Source organism: Herpailurus yagouaroundi, unplaced genomic scaffold (assembly GCF_014898765.1).
Source record: "Herpailurus yagouaroundi ecotype Mexico unplaced genomic scaffold, PumYag 428, whole genome shotgun sequence".
NCBI classification, from domain to species: Eukaryota; Metazoa; Chordata; class Mammalia; order Carnivora; family Felidae; genus Herpailurus; species Herpailurus yagouaroundi.
In genome coordinates this window covers 3,484,928-3,512,196 of record NW_024412645.1, presented here as the reverse complement: position 1 = coordinate 3,512,196, position 27,269 = coordinate 3,484,928, and the positions used below count along the sequence as shown (strand labels likewise).

Genomic DNA, 27,269 nt, shown 5'->3' with positions numbered 1-27,269 from the left:
TTTGTTTTGATTTTGCTTTTGTTGTATTTTACAAATGTGTCAATTTGTGATGGATTGTTTTTTGTTTTCTGTTTTTTCAAGATTTTATCTTCAGTAATCTCTATACCCAACACGGGGCTCAAGCCCACAACCTTGAGATAAAGAGTCTCACACCACTGACTGAGCCAGCCAGGCACCCTGCAATGGGTTATTAATTTAAGACTGATTCCGGGGGTGCCTGGGTGGCTCAGTCAGTTAAGCATCCCTCTTCAGCTGAGGTCATGATCTCGTTACCTGTGAGTTCGAGCCCTGTGTTGGGCTCTGTGCTAACGGCTCAGAGTCTGGAGCCTGCTTCAGATTCTGTCTCCCTCTCTGTGTGCCCCTCCCTGGCTCACGCTCTATCTCTCTCTCTCAAAAATAAACAAACATTAAAAAAATTAAAAATAAAAAGACTGATCCTTGGCCACAGAATGTGAAAAGCCTTGCCCTAGTACAGTGTAAGCTTTGATGCTCCTATCATGACTACAGACTATAGACAACTACAGAGATAGGCAAAGTAAGATCTGAGCTGGCAGGGAAATTCTTGGAGTTTTAGGCTTGAATTACAGGGAATAGGGAACAGATATCTTCTGTACACCCAGCTCACTGCTTTAGTGACCTCACAAGCTATGTGGAGGGGGATGGGAACCAGGCCAAGTGAGAGTATCCTCTGGTATAGAGAAGACAAGCAGGCTAAGATAAAAGTGAACAGGAGAGGGGATAGGGGGAGATCAGACAAGGAAAGCGGAGTAAACATAGAATAGCTTTTTCCCCAATTCCCTTGAACCTAGACAGTTCATCAATTCATTCAACAAATATTTATTGAGCTCCTATCATGTGACATGCACTGTTACAGGCACAACACAGAGAAATCTCTGCCTTTGAGGAGATTATATACATTTTTTTCTTTCTTTCTTTTTTTTTTTTTTTTTTGAGAGAGAGAGAGAGAGAGAGAGAGAGAGAGAGAAAGTGAGAGTGTGTGGGGGAGGGGCAGAGGGAGAGAGAGAATCTTAAGTAGGCTCCACACTGGGTGTGGATCTCATGACCCTGAGATCATGACCTGAGCTGAAATCAAGAGGTAGATGCTTAATTGACTATACCACCCAGGTGCCCCTCTGGAGTTCATATTCTGAAGGTAAGAAAGAGACAGTAAGAAAAATCAATTACTATACATATTTATTTTTCAGACCTAAGATGTCATTGAGTGTTAGATGCATTAGAATGTCAGAGATGTCAAAGCATGAAATACATATATGCCAAGAAGCAAACAACATGGCAATTAAGTTAGACGGTACTAAGTTCAGAAGAGAAAATAAAGCAGGGAGGGAGGCCAGACAGGGTTGGGGCAGGTTTGAATAAAGGCCTGGAGGAGGAGAGCGAGCGAGCGAGCGAGCTAAGCAGAGAGCTGGGAGAAAACACAGCAAAAGCACAAAGTCTAAACGGAGATGAGCCACTGCTTTACCGTGCAGAATGCTTTCACAGGATGATGTGGATCCGCTCTGAGAAATCTCTTCCTACCACATTTACACTTCGCCTTTATCTCCTTTCAACTCTAGGAGAAATATTTCACTGAGAAATAATTTACCTCAGTTTTTTAAATCAAAAGGCAGGCCAAGAAGGCTTTAACTATGGAGAGGAAAAAGACTCACATAAACACACCGCTACACCTAAGTCAGAGAACAGATACATGCTATCAAATGCCTTAACTGATCACAAGATTATTCTCTTGCTAGCAGGGTATAAAGAAGGGAAATAAAAATCTGAAAAAAGCTTCTAAAGAGAAACCTGAAGCTCTACATTTTCTTTTCCCCAAGTACTAAATGCATGCTCTGAATTCTCAGCACCTCTGCTTCCAGGGCTCTTGATACATTCATTATTCAATGTTTTTAATTCACAACAAATTACATCCAAACTTCCTCACTCATGTTCATTTATGGGACATTTTTATCTTGTCATCTTTTTTCATGTACCGTGCAAGCAAGAAGAGAACATCCAGCACAACATACCCTTCAGAAACAAGCTAATGGCACAATTTGGTGTCAATTTCACAGCTCAGTGAAGTGAAAGTGATCTAGCTGGCCATCCACACACACCTAGGAGGAGGTCTACTGAGAGTGCCCAGCCTTGATGTTCCCTGTGTCATGCCTACAAGCAAGATAAGTTCAAGTGGAGACATTATGTATTAAGAGTGAGAGCAGTTATCATTCAGATGCCCTTACAGCTTTGCTAGAACAGAATGCAGAAAGAGAAAGCAGGCCAGGCCTTCATTTTTATATTGTGAAAAGTTGTTTTTCAGAAGTCATGCTTACATTCACAAATGGCAGGGAACAGTAGCTTCCCTTTGGGGTTATGATAACATTTAGAAGCAGAAATTTCTTTTAACAGATACATGAAAACTGAGTAACTATTTTAACAGTTTTCCATGCTTCATGATGGGGAAAAAAATCATAGACTTACAACTATTTTTAATATAAAACCAAAATGCAGTAGGAAAATTACATACCTCCTAGTATTAACAATTACCGTAATACCAATACTATCATTTGTTAGCACACAATAATGATACCATTTCACCCTTAGGCCATTTCTGTAAAGTAAAGGGGTATATATTAATGATTTCCCTATTTTACAGGGAAAGGAACTGAATCTGAGGTGACATAGTTAATAAATGATATAGTCAGAACTTAAACTGTGTTTTTCAGTGGGGGATTAGACTAGATAGTTTCTGGGGCCCTTTTCTGATGTTTAACATTCTGTGATTCTTAGAGGAGCTAATTTTGTCACTTTGCATACAATACCCTACATTACTACTTACTTGTTTCATGTGTCAGTATTTTTTTTTTTTTAATTTTTTTTTCAACGTTTACTTATTTTTGGGACAGAGAGAGACAGAGCATGAACGGGGGAGGGGCAGAGAGAGAGGGAGACACAGAACCAGAAACAGGCTCCAGGCTCTGGGCCATCAGCCCAGAGCCCGACGCGGGGCTCGAACTCACGGACCGCGAGACCGTGACCTGGCTGAAGTCGGACGCTTAACCGACGGCGCCACCCAGGCGCCCCCCATTTTCTTTTTTTAAATCTTTTTTTCAAGTTTACTTATTTTGAGAGAAAGAGAGAGAGAGCATAAGTGGGGAGGAGTGGAGAGGAAGAGGGAGACAGAGAATCCCAAGCAGGCTCCGTGCTATGAGAGCAGAGTCCGATGCTGGGCTCAAACTCACGAACCATGAGATCATGATCTGAGCTGAAATTGAGTTGGATGCTTAACCAACTGAGCCACCCAAGTGACCCTATCCCCATTTTCAAACAAGAAGCTAAGGCTCAAAAGGGACAAGCTGCATGCCAATCACAGTCCAGTAAGTGGTGAGTTCAGCTTTCCCCCCAGGTCCCAGACTTGAAAGCTCCTCTCACTCCTGTTTCACTATATGGCCTCCTGGGGGAATAGTAAGGAGAGGGAAGGCCAAGTATGGCAAACCAGTAAAAACAGTAAGATAGAATAAAAGGCGAGGGTGTGCTATACTTCCATCTTAAAAGTTTTTAAACCATTGTGTACACATCCCAGCACCTGGTTAGGAAAATGCCTTTCTTGAGGGTAAACAGCACGCAAGCACACGCTGAAGCCGTAAGAAACTACCAGAGCCCAGGCTCAGAACAAGATCTGTCCGACTCTGGACAGCCGTGCCAAATAAAACAGAACAATGATTAAGATCGAGATATGAGGCACTCCTCCTAAGATACGACTTTTCTGCTAAATGTAAACAACAGAAGATGTGGCTGCTGGGTGCCTCCGAGGTCCATGAGAGACAACACTCAATAAAGAGTGTCTCCAGTGACAACCTTTACGAAGGAAAACAGATTGTACGGTTTGTATAACTGGGCTCTTCAATCAAGGAAAATTGAAAGAGTCACACTGCTGGCCAGTTCTTTAGTAGGAACTTTCTCATGATGTGGGTGTGCGAGGCACTGGGATAAGGGATATAATGAGAATCATATGTGACGGTGTCTGAGTGAGGCTCAAAGTTGCTTACAAGGCAGTTCACCTCAGTTCAAGAATCACCAGTGACTGCCTGTGCGTTATTCGAGGCACTGGGCTGGGCACCTAAGGGTGCATGGGGAAACGCATGTAGGCCAGCCTTCAGGAGACAGAGACAGGAACACTGCTTCAATATCAGTAGGGTAAGAGAGGGGCCTGCCTATGACAGATGACATCTCACCATTCTCCCAGCACGCAGAGGAGGAGGATGCAAAACTCAGGCTGAGGGAAGAGAAATAGGGAAGGCCGATCCAAGTCTTACAAAATGAGAATACTTTACCTTCACTAAAAGGAGAAAGGCCTTGTCAACAAGAGGCAGAAATAAGCAGAGGTCAAGGGAAGGCCAAAAATGGTCTGATATATGTGGCTGGCTAATAGCAATTCAGCCTTCTAGAGGTAACAAAAGGGATGGGGCCACAGAGAAGGCAGAACCTGGTCTTGAATGATGTTGACTATCATGAGTCATTGAAAGGTTTCAGCAAGGTAGATACATGGCCAGATTTGCATTTTAAATACATTTCCCTCCAGAAGCACCTAACAAAATGCGTGTTCTTTGCAAATGAGTTTGGATATTCTTAAGAAATAATATCCTTGTATAATAAACATTCTAAAAGAACTAAGTCACACTGTTTGCTGCTTCCTTGTAACAGGGCCTGAGCGCCAGTCAGTATCAGTAAGTGGCCTATGATAAATGACCCATTCAACTCTGTAGTAAGGCTAGGGACAGAGAGGGGTCTGAAGTGTCCCTAATGGAAACAGCATGTGTTCTTGTATTTGTATTCACTGAACACACCACATGTGGTGCCCACACATGGCTGAAAACTCCAGGAAACCTTAGAGCCCCCATCTATCTCCCTGACAGTTCTCACTGTAGCCAGCTTAGAAACCAGGGGCCAGGCTGGGGGTTGAATTTACTTTAATCTCGACTTCTTTCTTGGGGTCTCATTCGCCATGGAAAAAATGAGAGTTGATTCCAGAGGTGCTCTTTAATTAAGGAGGACATTAGAATTGAAAACAAAGCACAATTCTCAACACTGCCAACTATGAAAATATTGTGAAGGTAGCCAATATATACCCTACCATATACACTACCCAAATAAATAGGTAGGTTTTTTTTTTTTTATTTCCAGCTCAATAATCAGTAAAGAAGAAAGACTTGGAATATGATCCCATTTTCTGGTTGTAGCTCTGTCCTTCGTAATATACACCCGCTGAAGCCACACTAGAGTGAGCTCTCCATTCATGTTTACTTAGGGAGAGAGAAAGGATCCTACCCAAAGTGCCTTGTAAACCTATATGGCTTCTGATCAGTAAGGTTAAGGATAAAGATCCACACTCTCATCTCACATCATAGTTCTCCTAATTCATTAGCCTAGCTTCTCCAGTTTTCCACATGGTAAGAACAAACGAGAAACTTAAAGCCCTATGGTGTATTTAACACAGGGAGGAAATGCAGAACCATGAAAGTTGTTTCCTTTTATACCAACCTTACCAAACATAAATACTACTCATGTTCATTAATAATGGGTAGGACTCGCAGGAATAATATTAATTCCTTAATGCCCCCAATTCTTCCATTTGTATTGTATAACTTAATTCTTTATAGAGCCTAATAATCTATTCCCAGAAGAAAACCACAAGAAGACAAACGAAGTACCATAACTGGGGAAGTGAGAATAACATAAAGGTTTGACCTCACAGCTCTTGAAATGAGACAAACCCAGGTTTCAGACCCCAACTCCACCGCTTGGGAGCTTTAACCCTGAGCCTGTTCATCTGTAAAATGAGGACAAGAACAGTATCTGCTCCACTGGGTGGCTGTGAGGATTAACTAAGTGCGTGCATAGAAAGTTTTTGCTTCAGTATCTGGCACATCGAAAACGTTCAATATATATAAGCTCTAATTATCTTTACCATCATTACTTCTCAAAGGGTAGCGAGGTGACTCTCCATCTCCTCAGATCTTAGGAGTAGGTAGAACAAAATCTCCCACAGGTAATTTTTTTTAAAAAATACATCTTTAAAATTAATTTTGAATTATGCAAGTAGTACATGAAGACATTCTCCTTTGCCAGAGATAATTTAAGTGAATTCCTACTTGGGAGTCAGAGGGCTGAATGAGATAATGTCTTATAATCTCTTGGAGCTCTAAGAACTGATGAATTTCCCAAGGACAAGGGCAAAAGGGCAGCACCTCCGCCAGGACTTGTAATGCAACTGGGATTCAGCCAAGCTTCACTTCCCCCGCGGCAGCCTTGTATGCCCTCCATGGCCGCCTTGAGCTCTCACCGAGACGGGCAGGCCCTTAATGGTAAACACATTGTCCAACAAAATGAGAGGATGGATGTGTTTCCAGCTCAGGAAACTTAATAAAAATTCTTTATCTATTTTATTGAAAACTCAGTTCTGAGACATTACCTCAGAGGTCAGGCCTGAAGACCAGCCACTCACTCGCTATTTCATGTTGAGACCAATTCACTGTTCCTCAGAGCAGCATCTTTGAGATTTTGCTCCTCTCGTAGTGATTAAAATGAGGACTCTCAGCCACTTAAATATAACATTTCAATTAACATTCAACTGAGAAGTTAATTCTACACATCAGAGAGGTGTCGGATGTAAGTAACTGGCAGATCATGGTCCTGGAAGACAGTTGTGAGATTCATAAACCATTTTCAATATTTCAAAGGCCTCTAGGAAACTGTAAACGGTGCAGTGTAACTAAAATGTCACATTTCTCTACTGTGTCTGGAATTACATCAGCATAGTACAGTCATGATGATATTCATACTGATCGTTTCAGTGTGATGTTTTCTTTTTTAATGTCCTTAGAGGACATAAACAGAGAAGACCATACAGGCATTCTTTGGTTTATTTATTTATTTATTCACTTATCATATTTCAAAATTCAGAATTTCACTACACTCTTCAGATTTCAAGTTTAGTTTTCTGATTATTCTCTTTATAGCATCACTTTTAAAGAAAGGCTACTTTAATTTTAACTTAAAACTCACTTAAATGCTTTAAACTACAGGGGCACCTGGGTGGCTCAGTCAGTTGAGCCTGATTCTTGATTTCAGCTCAGGTCATGATCTCACAACTCCTGAGAATGAGCCCCACACTGGGCTCCATACTGACACTGCTGAGCCTGCTTGGGATTCTGTCTCTCTCTCTCCGTCCCTCCCCTTCTTGCACATGTTCTCTCTCTCAAAAATAAATAAATAAACTTTAAAAATGCTTTAAACTACATTTATAAATTTAATATATTCAGTTCCCTTTAGAAGTTCTCTAGTTATCTGAGAGTATGGGTAATTCCTATAACTAAATGTTCAAATATGATAATTCTTGGGCTCTCTAAAATATTCCAAAATTTGTATGAACTTAGGCATTCTAACTCAAAATCGTAAGTCTAATCAATTACTCAATTACATGTATTAAGAATCACAAGGCTGACCCATTAGTCTATTAGGCCAAATTCTCTTAAATTTTCAAAGTACATATTTTCTAATGCAAAAATGTCAATATTTGAATTTGAATAACTTCTTTATTTTAATATATAATTCTAAAATGATGCTTACCCACGGAGGATAGGCTTATGCCATCCCGAACAATATTGAGGCTTCTCTTGGGAAGTAATTTTAGGGGTTAAGTTAGCTGCTTGAGGCTGCATAGTGACTGGGAGGCTGGCTGGGATGTGAGCCTCCAGATGCAGACATCAGGAGCTCATTCTCACAACCTGATGGCAGGGTAGGCCCATTTCTGTGGTTGGCATGTAGCAGACAACAGAAGCTGAAGAAGGAGGTAGGCAACTAGCCCAGGGCTTGAGTTATATGATTCTCTCATTTTCAAATCATCATTTCGGTGGCTGTGCCCTTGATAGGAAATTGGCATCTGAGTGTCATAAGGCAATATTTGATTCAATAGCCGGAGCTTTTAAGAAACATGGCTGTGATGGGTTTTGATTGGCATTACTTTAAAAATGAGAGAGTGAGCTTATTATTATTCAATACTGAGTTTGTTTGAAAGCCCAACTTAAAAAAAAAAAAATGAGAGGGTGAAGAGATACACAGATGGGAACCATAAAAGGCCTTTTAGTAAGAAGTTTGGAAGCTACTGGTTTAGACAAAGAATTGGCCAAATCCCACCCACCACCTATTTTTATAAATAAAGTTTAATTGGAACACAGCCACACCCATTTGTTTGTCTATGGCTGTTTTTATGCTACAACGGCACAATTTCATAATTGCAACTGGCCCAAAAAACCTAAAGTATTTGCCACCTGGTCTTTTACTGAAAAAGTTTGCCAACACCAGGGTTAGAGGAATAGCCACAGAACTGGAAATGAGAACTGGACTCTGATACTGCTACAAGAAACAAAAATATAGTATGTATGAATCACTAACTAAAAGGTAAAGTGATTCACAAATATATGCTGGCTTATGATTAGTAATTAATTGAACAATCTTAACCAATTTATTCAACCTATTTTGAGCTGTGTTTCATAGTCTAATGTATAGAACAGTAATATCTATCCTAGCCAATGATATGAAAACATGAGAAAATGCTTACTCTGAAACATTAAAAGGGCTATGAAATAGGTTACCTCCATTCCATTATCCATAAAAAATATCCTGGATCAAAAAACTCTTCCCTCCCTCCCTGCCTGCCTCTCAGTATTCCATATTCCATGTGATTAAAGGCAAAACACACACATACCAAGACCATGAACATTTATCCTAGACCCTCAAGACAACTGGTTATTATCCATGTCAGCTAGCTGTAAGACATTCTCACTCAGTTACTAACTTGGTTTAGAGAGGAAATCAAACTGTATTATACCCAGTAAGGACACAAGTCAGAAATTGCTACAAAATTATTCAGCATCATAACTTGTGCATATGAGTAACATGCTACCACTCTCTTTCCAGAACAGCCAAGGGCCGATCCGATATAGAGTGATTTCACTGCTATCTTTTTCTCCAACTCAAATAAGGCAATTCCGACAGTGTCAACAACTTCCGTCCCGCTATCCAAGAGTAGCGACACCACTGGTTAACATCATTGACAACTCCCTAACAAAAACAGAACTCCAGTATGGCACTGAGAACTAAGCCGATAAGGTCTCCAATCACCATTTTTAACCTGCCACACCCGCTCTTGAAATGGTCTGAGTTGAGAATGGCCGAAAGATCAAGAAAGGAGGGAGGAGGCGGATGATGGCATGTATTTCTATAAAACTGAAGCCAGATAATTAAGCTCTAACTGCCATGATTAAACCCATAAATGCAAATGGTGGTGTCTCATCTTTGAGAAGCATTTATCTAAATGAAACAGCTGAAACCAGAGAGAAGCTGTTCATTTGCAGTAAGCTGGATGCTGGAGTCTTTTTTTTCCCCTCATTTCAGAATGCCAGGTTCATCTCTATTTAGCACTGCTGGAGTCTTTGAAAGATGAGGACATTAGCGGAAAGACTCAGGTTCGTGTTCAAAGGCCACAAAAGACCTGGCACCATTCTTTGGCAGAAGCAGACTATGGGGGCAGATATGATGGTAGTTAACTCACCTGGCAAGCCCAGATCAATGTTCTGCCCCTCTGCTCCTCCCCCAATAGGAGTTATTAGTTACATACTTGTTTTAGAAACATGACTGATTCAGCACCAACAGTAGGAAGCCAAAAAACAGCATAACGTGGATGTAAAGATACCCAAATATACACCTTCCCATTAGATGACAAGACAGGGTTTAGGTACTCCAGGGCTCACTAGTTCTATAAATACTGTTTGCTGTTACTAGTGTTTTCTGAAAAAGTCACATCATTTTAAAGACACTTGCAAAAAGCTTACATAGATATTTCAGAGAATTGACTAGAAAACAAAATATTAAGTGAAAATTAAATACTCCTGGGGCACCTGGGTGGCTCAGTTGGTTGAATGTCCGACTTCAGCTCAGGTCATGATCTCACACTCCGTGAGTTCGAGCCCCGCGTCAGGCTCTGTGCTGACAGCTCAGAGCCTGGAGCCTGCTTCAGATTCTGTGTCTCCCCCTCTCTCTGCCCTTCTCCTGCTCATGCTCTGTCTCAAAAAAAAAATTTTTTTTTTTAAAGAAAATTAAATACTCCTGAGGAGTATATATTTCTACTTCTGGGAAATTTTCTAAATATAACTTAAGGAAAAATCCACCATATAAAATATCTGTATAGTTTAATTTTTTTTTTAGAGGAACACATTTTAATAATGTAATGGAAACAACTGTTTTGACTTTCAAATTTTAAGCAAATTTAAGTTTTACATATCTAAAACTTAGAGAAATAGTCATAGCATGGCATTTTCTTGAACTTATTTTAATAACAGATTGAATCATCAAGTCAGATTTTATTCACATTCCAAAACACCAAAACTGCAAGTTACCTAAATCACCACTAGGTAACAATACAATGTCCCTGCAATGCAATGATTTATTGCTCCCTAACATATTATACATTATACATTTATTTCTTCAGTATCTCTTGCATACGAACGGAAGCTCCATGGGGCAGGGACTTTGCTGTCTTAGTCACTACTGTGACCTCAGCACTCAGCACACAATACCTGGCACATAGTAGGTATCCTATCTATACCTATATGAGTATAATATGAATGAATAATGAGGATCATAACTATGTATGGTAGTAGGAATAGAGAGGAGATATCTAAGGAGATATCTAGAATAGCATTTCCTGGTATCTGGCTAGATGAGGAGTTGAGGGAGAAAGAGAGGACGAATCTATGGTAAGAGGCCAGGTTTCCTTTGAATGACCAGGAAAACAGTGTCATCATTAAGTGGTATCAGGAATTCATGCAGAGAAATGAGTTTTGAGAGGAAAGTAATGAGCCCAGGTTTAGATAAGCTTAGACTGGGGCACCTAAATGTGTATGTCTGGTGGGCCAATGGATATATGAGGAAAGGAAGGGTAAGTCTGAAAACACATTTTCGTTAAAAGTTACAATACTGAAAATACAGGGGAACATACAAAGAGAGAATGTAGAGAAAAACACAGTGAACAATAAACTTGAAGAACATCAACATTTGGTGAGTGGGTATCTTTGGGAAAGCCCAAGAATGAAAGTAAAAAAATTCAAAGTGCTGAAAGAATCAGAAGAGAAAAAGCCAAGGAAGGAGAACATCTCAAAAAGAGAAATTCAGTACTTCTGAACGAGCAGGAAACGTATGGTAGGATAAGAGGCTGAGAAGTATCCCTGGGACTTGACAAAATGGAAATCAGTCACTGAAAAAAAGGTATAGTCTAGTAAGGAAAGAAAAGACACACTACAGAGAGTGACTAAAGCCTGGATGTGGACCACCTCCCATTAAAATACATAGAAATGTCAGATGTAACAATATGCTAAAATCTCCCAGGTGCTACAAACAGAGGGAACCCAAAACCAAAATATTAAATATGGGAGCCGGTAGAGTGGTGGTCCAGGGCCCTGATGAGGAATAATACTTGAATGGGGAGGGGGAAAGCTGGCCTGAGGTTCAAAGGAGGCAGACAACCAGAACTGATACTCTTACTATAAAGCAAGGACCCTGGAGAGGCCTCCCCTTTGTACTCCCCACGACCAACTCCACGGAAATGGGATGAGAAAACCTATCCCTGGAAGACACAAGAAACCTTGTCATCTGTCTTCTGCATACAAACACCACATCCAGGGGAAAATGAAAACCCCAGGTCTGAGTGATGCACAGCTGTTGAGTCTGAATTTAAACCTCCCAAATTGTATGGAATCTTGAACCAAGAAACCAATATGAAGAACCAGTTCTAGGCCAGGGAAAAACCCTAGTTTCTTCAGCAGAAGCCAATGCAAAGTCAATCTGCAGGAACTCTTCCACAATCACTCCCAATACAGATGGGTGCACAATTTGAAAAAGGCATAGACCACATAAGAAAGTCGTTCACCATGAGGGAGCCACAAGACACAACAAATAGAGAATTTGAACCCCTGAAATGTGACAGTATATAAGTGTGGATGTCATTAGTGCTAGTACCAAATATTTCCAGCCTTTTGCCTTCGAGGCACATAATATTGCACCTTTTAGCCCACTTGTAGGTGAGCAACATGTGTTCGTTCCACTTTAAGACCCTTCTTTTCACTCTCCTTGAGCAGCAACCAGTGACGGCTGATCAAGATGGTGATTTCAAGATGGTGGCTGATCTCTCAGTCTGGGTCTCCAAGTGACTACAATGAGCAGAGACTCTCTGGTGACCAACAAAGAACATACGGCATAAAAAAAATACATGCACCTTTGTTGTTCCAAACCATTAAGATTTTAAGGCTGGCTGCTATTGTGGGATACCCTAGCCTGTCCTGTGTGAAAGGAGTTTGGTTTACAAAAGCTTATAACATAAAAATTTCAACATGATCAACGAGATTTTTTTAAAAAAAGAGTGATTAGAAAGTCAGAAAGTGTCAGTACTAACTGTAGACCTACAGATTATGTTTTGGAGAAATGTAGCCCACATTGGTGGTAAAGAAATAGCACAGGAACTAAAAAGGGACACAAGGTCATGGGAATTTTTTTTTACCATAGAAGAGACTTGAAGATATTCATAAGGATGGTGGTGAGGAGAAAGAGGTTAACATTAAGTGTTAAAGACAAAAGAAAAACTACGTATCACTTACTCAATTTATTAAGCTTTTTAAGCAAATCTTATAGAAAGTCTTAGTGGATTCTGGGACACCTGGGTGGTTCAGTCAGTTAAGCGTCTGACTCTAGATTTCTGCTCAGGTCATGGTCTCACAGTTTGTGGAATGGAGCCCCACATCAGGCTCTGCACTTACAGCTTGGAGCCTGCTTGGGATTCTCTCTTCCTTCGCTCTCTGCCCCTCCCCTACTCACGCTCTCTCTCTCTCTCAAAATAAATAAACTTAAAAAGAATTGTTTTTAAATAGAAAAAAAGTCTTAGCTGATTCTTACCACCACTGTCCTCAGAGAAATCTTACTTCTTTTCTTTACGCTAATTAAAAGCCACTGGTAAAAGACCCCCAGAATTTTCCCCAAAGAATAAAATACTTGCTCTCTATACACTTTTTTAGTCCTCCTATCTTCCACATTCATTAGCTGAAGCAAAATATAATTTTATAAACATACTATAATTGGAATTAGTTGGAGCCCTCAAGTAGTGGACACTACTTAGCAATGCTCTTGTAACTGTTCTCTGAGAGCTGTGCCCTACGATGGGTAATTTGTTCTTGAAACTGTGAACAAAGGCTTAATGTTCACAGGTCAAACTGGAATTTCATGTTACAAGGGAAGTTCCTGTTCTACAATTACATCCAAGCTGGGATCTTCAAGGACGCATTTTCAACATTTTACATATGTTCTTCAGCCTTATTCTTTTCCTTCATTTACCAGGAGAAGTCAAAGAAACAGTCAAATTGAGGACAAAGATGTACTATTTTGGGCAGGGCCAGTAATTTTTCATCTTTATCTCAACTGTATTAGTTTATGAGACCTACATATCTTTTTTGCTAGTATTAGCACTTTTATATTTAAATTTCCCATTTATTTGTACAAAGTAAGGGCAAAATGCAAAATATATAAATAATTACATAACCTCACTTGCAATACAGATGCCAACAAGACATCTGCAATGTCTAAAACTGGAGAGTGACCTGAACTCTTTCATTGAGCATATGAAAAATGCTTGCAAATTCACTGGACAGTAACCCCAACAGTAACAAAAATGGCTAACAATTTATAAAGGAGGAGGGGTGCCTGGGTGGCTCAGTCAGTTAAGCATCCAACTCTCGGTTTCAGCTCAGGTCACGATCTTGCAGTTTCATGCGTTTGAGCCCTACAGCGGGCTCTGCGCTTGACAGTGCTGAGCCTGTTTGGGATTTTCTCTCTCTCTCTCTCCCCCTCTCTCTGCCCCTCCCCTACTCACGCTGTCTCTGTATCTCTCGAAAAAAATAATAATAAATGAACTTAAAAAAAAGTTAAAATGTTATAAAGGAGGAAACTCAAAGCCTAACAAAGACTATCAGTAGATGCTGCTCAAATTCTTTAGTAGTGAAAGAAACGCATATTAAAATGCTGAGGAAGCATTTTTATTCTTGTTACAGCACCAAAAATTAGAATGTTGAAGAATCCCAGGTGTTGATGGAAATGTGGGACACAGGAACATATTTGTAGATGTACAGACTAATACACCTACCACAGGGAAGAACGTGGCAGTTTGGGGTTAATCAAGTATATATATATATATATATATATATATATATATATATATATATCCATCCTGTGACCTCACACTTCCACCTCTGAGTGTACGTTTCAAAGAAATTCCCATACAGGTCCAGACACACAGGTCCAGAAAGGAACAAACACAACAGTGAAAAGCACTGCCTGTGGTGATGGGAAACTGAAGACCAGATAATATCTGGTTTTCCATCACTGTGGGGGGCGGGGGAGTCAACTGGTAAAATGGGGTAGATGTGGACATATCACGGACAAGCCGTAGCTCTTCAGAAGCAATTTATTATTGCTATAATTGTTGTAACCTCTCTGTTTACTCATCTGCCTTTCGTTCTGGATTGTGAGCTCTTCAAAGGCAGGGACTGGATCTTGCTCATCTTTGTATCACAGTCATCATACATTATTCCTAACCCATAAGAGATGCTCATTAAATATTCAATGAATGAATAAAAATGAATTTAATAAAACTTTTAAGATGCAAAAACAAACCATACAAAGTCTGAGAATACAATTTTCACTTCTACATAAAACAACAATTTGGCAGTAACAGCAAGAACGGTGGCAATTTCACATTTTGTTTTTTTCCGTTTGTACTCAGAGTGCTAGAGATAACAAAGTAATTGATGTTGGTTCAGAAATGCTTAGGTATGTCACAAAGCTATGAGAAATGGCTGTATCTCTAAAATGTAAGACAAATGCTAGAAAAATTTAGTCCAGACTATTGTAGATATCCTCAGATCAAATCACATTTCTAAGGAAAAAATGTGTTTCACGTTCAATGGATGGAGCATCAAATGTGAAAAGACAGCTCAATGGGTTTGCATCATGATTTTTTTTTTAAAAAAAGAACCAGCCAGCCACCTTTATGTATGATGTCTAGAATCCACTAAGAGCAGCTATAATGGAAATGTCAGATGAAACTACTTCACTATTTGCCTTTAAAAGTGTTGTGCTGCATTTTAAAGACACTTAGATATTTGGCATTAAAAACTGTGGTGACAGGGTCACATGATTTCTCTCAGAGGAAATTGCAAGCAAAGGGGAAAAGGACAGTAGGAGACAGCGTCTGGCAGTCGAGGCAGAAAGTCAGTCTTTAGCCCCAAACCCTGACTCCTGAGGTTTTCCTCTAATCACAACAAATCAGCTGTCAATGCATTTATCAGAAAAATGTCTTGCCACAATTCTGGTCTTTTTGGTTCATGCCGTGTTCTCTTAGATGAATGCTTCAGAGAAAAGACGGTAACAGATGTGGAAGACGTAATAATTTATTAGGAACTAGCAGAGTTTGTGCTTTGTTTAGGGCACGCACGTGTCCTAAAGCATAATCTCGTGGGACATAAATGTACGTCTGAACAATTCTCTTTTTATGAAGCACGAGTGGAAGAAGTGAAAAACTGGTAGTTGTGATTTTGAACTATAAAATTTTGTATTAAAGAAGACAAATTTTGGACCAACTCTCCAGGACACTACTGTGTCCATTCTTTTTAGCTAATGGAACAGAAGGGGTGTGTTTTATCCATCTGGAAAAGAATGGGGCTGGAAGTTTCCTTCTTATTTCCTTTTGATAAATATATGATAGAAAGAAATCCCAACAAGTCAGACAGCTAAAAAAAATAAAGCCTCTATTTCTTTGTGGCAAGAACTAGAATTAACATCATAGTACGAAGTAAGTTTCCAACATAGCCTACGACTGTTTTTTTTTTTAAAGACAAAAAAAGGGGGGCGCCTGGGCGGCTCAGTGGGTTAAGCGGCCGACTTCGGCTCAGGTCATGATCTCGCGGTCCGTGAGTTCGAGCCCCGCGTAGGGCTCTGTGCTGACAGCTCAGAGCCTGGAGCCTGTTTCGGATTCCGTGTCTCCCTCTCTCTCTGACCCTCCCCCGTTCATGCTGTCTCTCCCTGTCTCAAAAATAAATAAACATTAAAAAAAAATTTTTTTTTTAAATAAAGACAAAAAAAGGAACTCATTTTAACATGACAGATTTGGAAAATAAAACGTGAAATTGTCAAAATCCAGAAACCAAATGAATAGGCTTTGCAAAAACAAAGCAGAACAAAACAACAATAGCAACAACCAACTCTATCAATGGAATAACAGCATCTTCTGAATTAATCTGGTCTTTGTATAACTTGTTTGGCATGACTGGGCATCCTGTAAATATGTTGTGTAAAGAGTGATGGGCCGGTGTCTCCTGGACTTGGGACCAATCCGTCTCTGGACTAGGGGGTCACTCTCAGGCCATGCCAGAGGGCTGCCCTGTCCTTTCATGTGACACCAGTCGTAATTACAGGAGAGAATAGCACAGTACTCTACATCACCTACTCCTATTTCCAAAGCATCATTCCTAATTTCCTCCTACTTCTCCTTATTACCCTTGGTCCTGAGAAAGAAACTGTCACTGCATTCACTGTACGAGATCATAATATGCCTACTGTCTCCTCATCCAGGAACTTCCTGGAGGGGATCCTTCCATTCTGTTTGTGACTCCAATCCCCCTCTTGGCCCGCTGGAAATGCAGATGGTAAAAATCTGTACCTTTCTCTTAGCCTGAGATCACCCTTATTTAGATTCTTGAGTTCTCCCAAGGACAATTAGCTCATCTAACAAATACTTACTGAGGATCTACTATGTGTGATGCATTATTTTAGATGCTGTGGGTGCAACAGGGAACAAAATACTACAAAAAAATTCTGTTGTCATGCAACAACATTCTAGTAGGAATAAACAGACAATAAAAAAATTAAATGAGGTAAGGATGTAGTTAGTAGAGTAGAAGACGTCACCTGCCCTGGAGAAAAATAGAGCAGGAAGAGGGATAGGAAATACTGGCAACAGGGTGATCTGAGCAGGCCGCACCGAGAAGGACCAGTGTGCCTAAACCAGGGGAGGGAGTAGCAAGAGAGGTTAGAGAGAAGCAAAAGATGTGACCTTGAAGGCCACTTGGAGGCCACTTGAAGGCCGTCTTGGAGGCCACTGTCTGATGTGAACCTGTTTTAGTGTTTTTTGTTTTTTTTTTATGTTTAGTCATTTTTGAAAGACAGAGAGAGACAGAGCACAAGCAGGAGTGGGGTGGAGAGAGAGGGGGACACAGAATCTGAAGCAGGCTCCAGGCTCTGAGCTGCCAGCACAGAGCCCGACATGGGGCTTGAACTCACGAACCATGATATCATGACCTGAGCCAAAGTCAGATGTTCAACCGACGAAGCCACCCAGGCGCCCCTGTTTTAGTGGTTTTGAGCAGCAAAGAGGCATACTCTGTCTGAGTTACTAGTTTTTTTTTTAAAGCAAATTTATTTATTTTTGAGAGAGAGAGAGAAAGAGCAAGCATGAATGGGGGAGGGCAGAGAGAGAGAGGGAGAGAGAGAGAATCCCAAGCAGGCTCCACACCGTTAGCGCAGAGCCCAACGCGGGGCTGGAACTCTTGAACCATGATGATGTCATTACCTGAGCTGAAATCAGGAGTCGGACGCTTAACCGACGGAATCATCCAGGCACTCCTGAGTTTACTATTTTAACTGGATCTTCCTGGTAGATGTTAACAGGTGTTCCACATAAAAAGAATTCAAATAAATTTTGAATTTATTAACCCTCTCCAAATACTCCCTTTATGATTAACAAAGCGCCTTAACACACTTAAAGCTCTGAGAACTCTGCTGGAAAAAAGCCTACTAAGCTTACTTTTAAACCTTAGGCATCACATACCCACTATGTCCATAGAACCCTTTTATTATTAGAACACCTTTTCACATCTTTCACAACCAGTTTAGAACCCAGTCCAGGAAACACGGGGCTAGATGATCTTTTAAGGTCGTTTGAGATCTAACATCCTAAGTTTCTGTATCAGAAATATTTTATTTTATTTTTTTTTTTTTTTTTTTTTTTTTTTTTTCGTCTTTTTATTTTTTTTGGGACAGAGACAGAGCATGGGGGGGGGGGCGGCAGAGGGGGAGGGAGACACAGAATCGGAAACAGGCTCCAGGCTCTGAGCCATCAGCCCAGAGCCTGACACGGGGCTCGAACTCACAGACCGCGAGATCGTGACCTGGCTGAAGTCAGACGCTTAACCGACTGCGCCACCCAGGCGCCCCTGTATCAGAAATATTTTAATAGAAGATTCCTAACTAAACCGCTATTACACAGGGTCAACAAAATGAATTACGAAAAACAGATGAAACAACTTCAGGCTTCAGATATCCATCCTTTCCCTCTCTTGCTACAGTGAAACAATGATAAAGAGAAGGGAATCAGGAACACTTGGAAGCGAGGTCAGCAAAATCAGCAAAATTCCTCCACATGCTGTGATACTAGGCAAAATTCAAAGTTAAGGTCATCAGTTCGAGCAAAGACTCCTCACGGGCTCTTGTTTGTCATCTAGTAGTTGTACAGCTTGAACTATTACAACTAACACAACCCTGCGGCCAGTTGCATTTGACACAACCCCACAGCCATTTGTATCTGACACAAATGTTGATCTCAGCTACTGACTTTGTAAATTAGAATTTATGCAAACAATAGTTCTAAGCCACTAAACTAGAAAAACAGAGTTTTCCACACTGCAGCAAGGCTAAATTGGAATTACATTTTTCAAAGCAATATATTCATTATCCAATTGGTTTCTTTGATCTTCTCTTATTCACATCAAAGTATCCCAAATAAGTCTCACATGTCCACAGTATCTCTTAGCCACTGAAACTTAATAAAAACGAACGGCCTATTTCTATAGCTTCATCTGTGATACAATTAACTACGAGATTTTTCTTTTAAAGTTAAAAAATATGTATGAAGTAAAATCAGTCTTAATGAAGAGATCTAGACTGACAGATCTAGCATAGGACTCTTTGTTAAGAATGCCGACAAGTCATGATACAGAAATCACTCAGTGAAGCCCTCAGGCGGAGATTGGCCACCGAACATTAGCCTAAAGGGTCTGACTTTTCCGTCCTAAGGGCAGGTAAATATAAACAATCTGTCATCCCACAAACCCCAACTGACAGTGACGAACCAGGGCCTTCCTCAAGGAGAGAGGTGGTTCATGAGTCTGGAGAAGGACTACCAGAGGTCAGTCCATCATGAGACCATGAGAGGTCTAATATGGTTAGCAAATGAACTTAGTAGGTACAAGGTGGGAGCCAAGTTACAGAGCCTAAATTAGGATGGCAGGCAGGGGTAGATCAAGAATTAGGACTGGAAAATAATAGGAAGAGGAGGGCGGGTAAGCAGAGAAGGTGGTCTGGAAGAATTCCAGAATAAAGGTTATGATGGACAAAGTAAATTTTAAGGAGGCCACGGGATAGTCTTTCATGGTGAAGCTTTATGTTAGGTGTTGAGTGAGATAAGTAAGAGCAAATGAGATAGTTTCTGGCATCAAGAAATAAACAGTAATAATAACAAACATCTATTACATGCTTACAAGGGACTATGCAGGAGGCTAATGTGTTACATGCATTTAATCTCTTTAATAGCCCTGTGCAGTATTTTCTATTTTTGTCCCCATTTTACAGGTAAGTAAACAAAGGTTTAAAGATGCTGAAAAGTTAACTCAAGTTCTTAAAAAAATAAAAGTCATACAACTCAATAACAAAATATAAACAACCCAATTAAAAAATGGGCAGAAGATCTGAATAGACACTTTCCCAAAGAAGACATCCAGATGGCTAACAGGTACGTGAAAAGATGCTCAGCATCACTGATCATCAGAGAGATGCAAATCAAAACCACAACAAGATATCACCTACCCCGTCAGAATGGCTAAAATAAAAAAACACACAAATAACAAAGGTTGGCAAGGATGTAGAGGAAAAGGAACTTTTGTGCACTGTTGGTGTGAATGTAAATTGGTGCAGCCACTATGGAAAACAGTATGGAGGTTCCTCAAAAAAATTAAAAATAGAACAACCTTATGATCCAGCAATCTCACTTCTGGGTATTTATCTGAAGAAAATGAAAACACTAATTCAAAAAGATATATACACTCCCACGTTTACTGCAGCATTATTTATAATAGACAATGTATAAAAACAGCCTAAGTGTCCATCAGTGGGTGAATAAAAATTATACACATATATGCACACACAGACACACACACACACACACACACACACACACACACATTCACACACACACTGAAATATCATTCAGCTCTAAGAAAGAATGAATGAATCTTGGGGTGCCTTGGTGGCTCAGTTGGTTAAGTGTCTCCTGATTTCGTCTCGGGTCATGATCTCACGGTTTATGAGTTCAAGCCCCCACATTGGGCTCCGTGCTGACAGCACAGACAGAAAGACCAACTCAGAGACTGCCACCTCAGATTGCCTCTTCCGTCATTTGTGGAACAACACAGAAGCTAAAAACAATTTTAAATGTGTTCAGCAGAAGATGATGAGAGCTTGGACAGGGCCCAATGCCTGCCTTGGCTGTGGAGAACGTGAGAGGGGAGTGTGGCTGCCAGGTCTCAGCACTGGGCATCAGGGGATCCAGGAAATCAGAGAGACCACGTGGGAGGGAGAGGAAATGAAGAGCTCAGGTTTGGACCTGATGAACTGAGGATCATGACACACACAGGCAGAGCTGCAGCGCAGGAAGTCTACAACAAGGGTTTGAAATTTAGGAGCAAGGTCTTGGATGAAGATATAAATCTGGTGGTTTCTTAATGATTCCTCATCTTCCCTCACAGATAACAGTACTCAATATTAGGGTAAGCCACACGAAACTACCAATGTTCTTTTTTTTTTTTTTTTAATTTTTTTTTTTAACGTTTATTTATTTTTGAGACAGAGAGAAACAGAGCATGAATGGGGGAGGGTCAGAGAGAGGGAGACACAGAATCTGAAACAGGCTCCAGGCTCTGAGCTGTCAGCACAGAGCCCGACGCGGGGCTCGAACTCACAGACCGCGAGATCATGACCTGAGCTGAAGTCGGCCGCTTAACCGACGGAGCCACCCGGGCGCCCCTATTTTTTTGACCTACAAAAATGACAATTTTAACAAAATGATCTACTTGATCCATGAGTACAATACGTGAATATACAGAATTTGTAAAATGGACTCTGCAACAGATATGTCACAAAGAGTCTGAAAAAAATAAAGTGATTAACATATACGTGTGTTTCCTGTGCCCATTGTTTTTTTTAATGTGGTTTTGAAAAATTATTCTTATTAGCAACTTACACAAATTACACAATTAATGGAACTGTAAAGACTGATGGATTGCTCAATTGCAATTTCAAGCAAATGTCTTTTGTGGGGTCATGCATACAATGCATCCATCCTATGATTTTTCTGCCTCTGTGAGGAACTGGTAGCTTCAGCTTTCCAAATGGCTTATCAGTGCTCATTAATTCACTCTCTCCCAGTCAGCCTTTGTGAAGGGAAGCAATGAAAAGAGGTGAGCACCAGATCTCGGCTGCTGAAATATTTCCTCAAAGAAGGCACCTCAGTCTCCACACATGCAAAGCCTACTTCTGAGAAGGTACTGCATGTACCCCACGGGACACAAGAGGCTCGGTAAATGGTAGCTAATGTTATGATGTCACAGTTTTGCCAAACGACCAGCTGCACTACTCAACAACCATCTCCTATGCCAGGTTGCTAAAGACTGACCTCTACCAACTTATTTATACACTTAGAATTCTGACAAGACTAATATTAGAAGGCGTAATGTTGAAACAAAAAGTCAAAGTCATTTGGCCAAGATAACACAGTAAATGAGACATATACTCAGAAAAACTATGCAGTAGTCACCGAATCATAAAAATCTCACCATAGAAAATAGCCTTAAAAACTTATCAACATTCCTTCAAACCCACCCAGAGAGAGGTGAAGAAGCCCAAACATTTCGGTGATAGCAACAGTGATTAGAGTAATTCAGAGTTCTTGTAGATTTTTGTGGGCATTAAATGGAAAAAGATATGAAAGGGCCAGGCAAGCTAATTCTAGTCAACTGTTGTTCTGCTCTTCCTTCTGAGGACACGAACAGTAAGTTATATTACTTCCTCAAAAGGAATCATATTGAAAACAATACATATTAAGGTATTTGTAACCTGGAGGTATCATTTTCAGTCATGCTCATTTATGAGATGATGAAGCCACCACCGCACTGTGGTACAGTGATTGCACTGATAGCCCCAATTCTTCACGCCTCCCACTGAGGATGTGGTGTTGACTCTGGGCTAAGTCAAGGCCATTTGCTTAGGCCAATAAGATGTTAGCAAATGTGACAGAAGCAGAAGCTTGGCACGCACTTGTGCCTCTCTGCCTTCACCTTAAAAGCAAGCCCAGGATGATCCACTGGAGGATGAGACACATGGAACAGAGTCTGTTTGATCCACATGTCCCAGGGAAAGTCTCAGATATAAGAGAAAGGCTACCTAGCCACCACCTAGCTGACTTCAGCTGACTGCAGGCATGGAAGTAAGTGCTGCTGAGCCCAGCTCTGATCAGAGATTTGCAAGCAAAAATAAGCACATATTGTTTTATGCCACTGAGCTTTTCTGGTTGTTTTGTCATTGGGTATTACTGTAGCAACAGGAAAATGATATACATGATTATTAAGCATGTGAAAATTGTTTACTCCCTAACCCTATAAAAGCCGAGGCTCCACCAGAATGACTATATGACAGCATCCCAACAGTGATATAAGTTATGTGTGTGTGAACAAGGATTTGGGAAATCATTGTTCTTCAGGTGTTTGTAAATAGTTAGATTTTAACATAGAGTTGTATCAAGTAAGGGACCTTTCCTATTATACTACTTTTAAACTCAAAATCAGAAGGCATCAATGACATCGAGTTGCCAAGATTCTGTCCATTTGAGAAAATTATCTTGCATAGTAGTTGATTTCCTAGATGCATGTGGGGGAGTAGTAAGGTATTATACTAAACACAGGCTAAATCATCTGCAGTATCTTTCCTATTTTCAATTTCTGTGATTGTTTATTCTATACCTTTGAAAGAAGCCAGTTACCTAGCTATACAGAAACATTCGTTTCTAGTGAGAAGGAAAAGCAGCTGGATTTCTAGTCCTATTTCCTGGAAAGACTTCTCCAGTATTCGAGAGTCTAATCTTGGCATATCAATCTAGAAGAAACTTTATAAGCTGGGAAATTCATTCCTTTTAATAGCCACGCAGGACACTAAAACAGCTAGGTGCCAGGGCAAATCACACTTAGCAAACTGGAATAAGGCAAGCCAAATATCTGTTTCTGAAATTGGGTGGGAGGAAGGCCCAAGTCATTGCTTTCTTGCAGTCCTTTACCTATGTCCAGCTCTTTATGTAACCAGGAGAAATAAAATAGAACAAGAAGAAAACATGGATGTCTGAGAGTCATAATACCTAATGTGCTAAGGATATAAAATATCTGGAGTTCTTCAGAGGATCATCATATAAATTAACCTAGCACTATTGATCCTATTGTCCAATCACCACACATGAATTAAACCGGGCAGTACATAATCAGAAGTGGTTATTTTCTGGACATATTAAAGCCAATAACATCAATTAGAATGTCTCTAAAGTCAAATGTTTTTGTCAAGGTTTCAGTAATTGCTTCTGCAATCTCTCTAAAATGATTTATATCCCACATTCCTATGTAACAGTACAGGACAGAGATCAAGTCCTTTGGGACTAGGGCTGGTCAGCCTCAGTGAAACCCTTTTACTGACATTTTCCAAGTTTAATATCAGATATTTTGTCTTATTTAAACCTAAAGGGCATGTCAAAGTCTAGCTGCCATCAAGAACAGGCTCTTTCTGGGGCGCATGGGCAGCTCAGTCGGCTGACCGTCTGACTTTGGCTCAGGTAATGATCTCACAGTATGTGGGTTCAAGCCCCACATCGGGCTCTGTGTTGACAGCTTGGAGCCTGCTTCAGATTCTGTGTCTTCCTCTGTCTCTGCCCCTCCCCGACTCGTGCTCTGTCACTCTCACAAAAGTAAACATTAAAAAAAATTAAAAAAAAAAAAAAAAAAGAGCAGGCTCTTTCTTGTCCATTTAGAATAGAGATGCATACTCTGTACACTCAAGAGATTAAAAGCAAATAGAGTATATGAACCAGATTAATGGTCTGGTTCCTGCAGCCCTAGCAGAGAGTTTACTTAAAATGAAAGCTTTGGATGCTGATCCAACTTTTTAGATTTAACCAAGGTTCTCACTCGAACGGCCCTTGTAACAGTATTAGCACTGAAATCCTCCAGCTCATTCTTTCCAAGGCCACTAGAAACAAGAGTATTGCAGAGAAATGTGATCCAGACTACTGCCTGCAGTGGGCGCAGGAAAGGAATACTACAAGTTCAACAGCAGGGACAGGGTGGGGTGTATGCCAAGAAAAATCCTTTTAAAAGACTGATTCATAAGGTTGGGTAAAAATCTTTTCATCCAGGTCACCGAAACACATCCTTGAAAGCAGACTGACTTCAAGACTCATCTATGTTAATGATATATGTGGGAATGAAAGCCAGTTGCCACGGTAATGCATACTTAGTAGCAAGAACCATTGAACCAGAGCAGGCTCTGTGACATAGTAGTTTGAAAATATCTGATTCTAAGAGAGAATCAGTTTTCCTTTCAAGCTGTAATGAGAATTCCAGATCTTCTACAAGTATGCATTTAATGGGAAATGCAATGATCCTCACCATACCTTCATGTCTAAGTCCTACTTTTTCCCCCTTTTACAGATTAATGAAGAATTAGTTTTTTGTTAATGGTGGTGGTGTTCCTCATCTAGACATCTAGTTTCTTACTTATTAGCTCCTAGATGCCCTTCACTTCATCAGTCTTTTTGAGAAAAGCAGTAACATTTCTTCTTCTGTCAAAATTGTTTAATTTCTACTTCTCTATTTTGGCAAGGAAGAACAACACGCTTATTTACAATGGCAATCTATTTTTTCTGATCCATTTTCTATTACTTAAAAAAAATCTCCTTACACTTCGGATCATAAAGAAAAGACACCCTATCTTTAATAAAATGCCTAATTCAGGTCTTAACGTGCTGGCCAGTGAATACTTGAATACTGCCAAGGCCTTCTAAAAGCTGTTCTCTGGCAATAGTCTTTCACGCAAGCACTAATTTTATTATAGCGAGTTTATGATTTTCTCTCATTTCCCTGCTATTTTTAAATGTGGGGCTGTAATAGGAGGCGTCTAGAGGCCCAAGAGATGAAGGAACCGTTGCACACTGTTGGGTCTCTGTGGTATCAGTGGCCTTTGGAAGCTAAGAATTCAAATGCAATGTCAAAGACTATTTGAATACAGGGTCCCTCAGGGGAACTCTGCCCAACGAGAAACACATTGCTTTGCTCTCTTCGTTTTCCTTTTAATTTCTGCTTTCAAGTCCTTGTGGTCTCTCAACACTCTTCCCAGTTTTGTTCTTTAAAGTTATTTTTGTACATTGCCCATCCTAGCCAGACCTATTTAGCTACATTTAACAACACTGTCTTGGGGGATGAGTTTTTGACTTCTTGCATCATGTACCAATACTGACAGCTGTAAAACAATAAAGCGGCTTGTGATGTGAACGAGACTTTGCAAGAAGGAATGCCAAAGTTACTAGATGTCATGCTACATGAAACTTTGGGATGCAACTTTCAGAAAGATTGGCTCTGAATTAGCTTAATATATGCTAATCAGAAAAAACGTTGAGAGTAGACTGATTCTTCAAGGATCATTTGTCGGGATAAAGAAAAACATTTATGAAGTGGTGAGGGGAAGAACTGTGTGCTTTTCTTAAAAGCTTACTTTTAATAACTGAGATAAGCAGAGCTCTCACATAGGTAAGTGATAACTGAACGCCCTGGACGCATCCTGTACTACACCAATCAATCTCTATAGTCAGAAAAGTGGGGAGAAGCCCAGGATAAAGCCCAAGCTGCACAATGATAAATACCAAAGAAGCACCCTTACTTTAAGTTAGAATAAAACATACGTGAAAAAGTGAGAACGGAGATGGGAATCAGAAAGCCTGTGGATTAGTTCCAAATCTATCCCGAATCAGCTAGCTACATAGACAACCCACGCAACTTGGTTTCTTCACCTACAAAATGAGAAAAGTGCCAGAGATAATCTCCCTAAGTCCTTTCCATCTCTAAAATTCTATTTCTGGAATTTTTATGTGTCTCCAGGCCTGGATACAAAGGAATCACCGAGTTATTTCCTGTTGCTTACCTTAATGGAATTACTAATTTATTTCCTGTTGCTTACCTTAGCTATTTTCATTTCTTATTGTCTCAATTCTTATGAAGAAAGTAAAAGGCAAAAGACAAAAAAGAGACACACTAGGGAAACATTTGAATCCTAAAATGGCATTAAAAAAAAAAAAAAGGAGCAAATATTAGGAATGTTAGTCTTCAGGATTACGTTCATTCTAAAAAAAAAAAAAAAAAAAAAGGAAAAAAACCCAGAGAGATGAGAAAAGTCACAAGCACATAAAATTATGGCTCTGGCAATACTATTAAATAGCAATAATCCCTGGATCAGACATTGCCTAACAAATGTACTTTGTCTGGAAAAGCTGTGAGCCCAAAGCAACACGAGAATTCTTCCCCAGACTGTCATCAAGTACAGATTACACTCTGCCATTTTAAAAATAAAACAAACAAACAAACACTTTAAAGTAGCTTCTACATACAGGGGTCAAACACGAAGCAATATTTATTCTCCATAAATGTCTTCTTCTATTTACATATTTCCATTACCTGTGTTTTACTTTTCCTAACATAAAAACTAAAAGGTAAATTGAATGCAACCCAGATGCTACTTTATACTTCCTTGTACAGCACGAGAAACCAGGTAATCAAGCTATGCTGCTGTAAAGCAACTGTCAATGGCTCCTCTATGGTTCTATGGATCCATAAACCAGATCAAACTCTCTGGGCAGAGTCAGCTCTGTTCACTCTATGGTGTATCCTCTGAATTTACAAATAACTTTATCCTTTGTAAGAGAGGGTATCAACATGACTGATAAATAAGACTAACATTATCCAAACATTCTGGGCGCCTGG

The 27,269-nt window shown here is 40.1% G+C and overlaps 1 protein-coding gene across 4 annotated transcripts in view; it reads right to left on the bottom strand.

Annotated features, from left to right (window-relative positions):
* The window catches only part of TTC28 (tetratricopeptide repeat domain 28), a 632,666-nt gene that overhangs the window by 248,183 nt on the left and 357,214 nt on the right, over positions 1-27,269 (bottom strand). The window lies entirely within an intron of this gene.